We start from the raw sequence: 1,279 nt of genomic DNA on the forward strand, positions 1-1,279 counted from the left end.
CCAAAAGCCTGTTTTTCAGGTTTCAGGCTCGAAAATGATATTCCACCAGAACAAATGACCATATATTCCCTTCCTAAAAGGGTTAAATTAATAATCTGTTTTTTCTCAAAGTAATGACATAACCTGTGAGTTTGGATGTAGAAAGTCAGAAATCAAATATAGATTTTTTTTATTTAAAAAGAAATTCAGATGCAAAACATGGGTAAAAAACTGTAAATGATAGGTGTCCCCGTACAAAAAATATATTGGTACTTATAGTGAAAACCAGTTGCTTGAATGGGGCCGGTAACTCAACCGGGTACCGCAGTAACTGGGACTTCTGATTTGCTTTACCCATGCCTGGGAACGTTACCTTCCTTACTGAAGTTTTACGGCAACGGTGCGGTACGGCGGTACTCCCCCAAGATAACTTTTCAAGTAGATGCGTCATGGAAGGTGCTGCCCACCGGCTTGCCCGCCCATCGCCCCCGGAAGCAGCGTCCTTCCATCGTCAAAACACCGCCACCTCGGCGGCCCGCCAAGTGGCCAGATAGGAACCCTCGGCCAAACCGAGCCTTTCCCGGTCCCTATATTTAAAAAAAGGTTCCCAAACTCGCCTGGTACAGTGGGGGGTAAGGCGCTCATTTTTTGCAGCAATGCGTTTAAAAACAGAGATTGGCTGGAAATTTCCCTGTTGAAAAAAGATGCCTCTTCTGCTAATGCCCATGTAGAAACTTTTCGGTTTCAAATACCAATCTTAAACTCAGAAATGCCTTCCACCACAAAATTTGGTACCAATGAAGTCCCAAAAAACGCTGTCTTCCTGGGCAACTCATCCTGAAGTAACTCAACTAAAAATGAAAGTTACTATCTGAAACAGTAGTTTTCAAAGGGGACTGATTTGTTTTAAAATATCCATAAAGAAACGAAATCTGCTTAAGTTCTGTTTCATAATGGAAATTGTTTGAGAGAATGTTCCCAATAGAGATCTTCTTTACATTTGCTCTCAAAAGGTTGCACCAGAATTGATGCCCAATTGGAACTTCAAAATTATTTAAAAAAAAAATCTTTGGGTGTTTTAGATTCCACCTCTTCCACTTAATAAAAATAGCACTTTAACCCCTGCAAACCCCCCATCTTAAATGCTCAAGATTTGCACCCTGAAGTTCATTTTGTTGGAAGATACAGTGAGCCCCTTTCTCAAAATATACAATGTTAAGACAAAACCCAACCGCAATATTAATTGGATAATATACTTTTGAGCCAAAATTCCTGTTTTTGGGCTGTATAAAATAAAATT

The sequence above is a fragment of the Notothenia coriiceps genome, unplaced genomic scaffold (genome assembly GCF_000735185.1).
Source record: "Notothenia coriiceps isolate Sejong01 unplaced genomic scaffold, NC01 NC01_scaffold00017409, whole genome shotgun sequence".
In the NCBI taxonomy this organism is placed as follows: domain Eukaryota; kingdom Metazoa; phylum Chordata; class Actinopteri; order Perciformes; family Nototheniidae; genus Notothenia; species Notothenia coriiceps.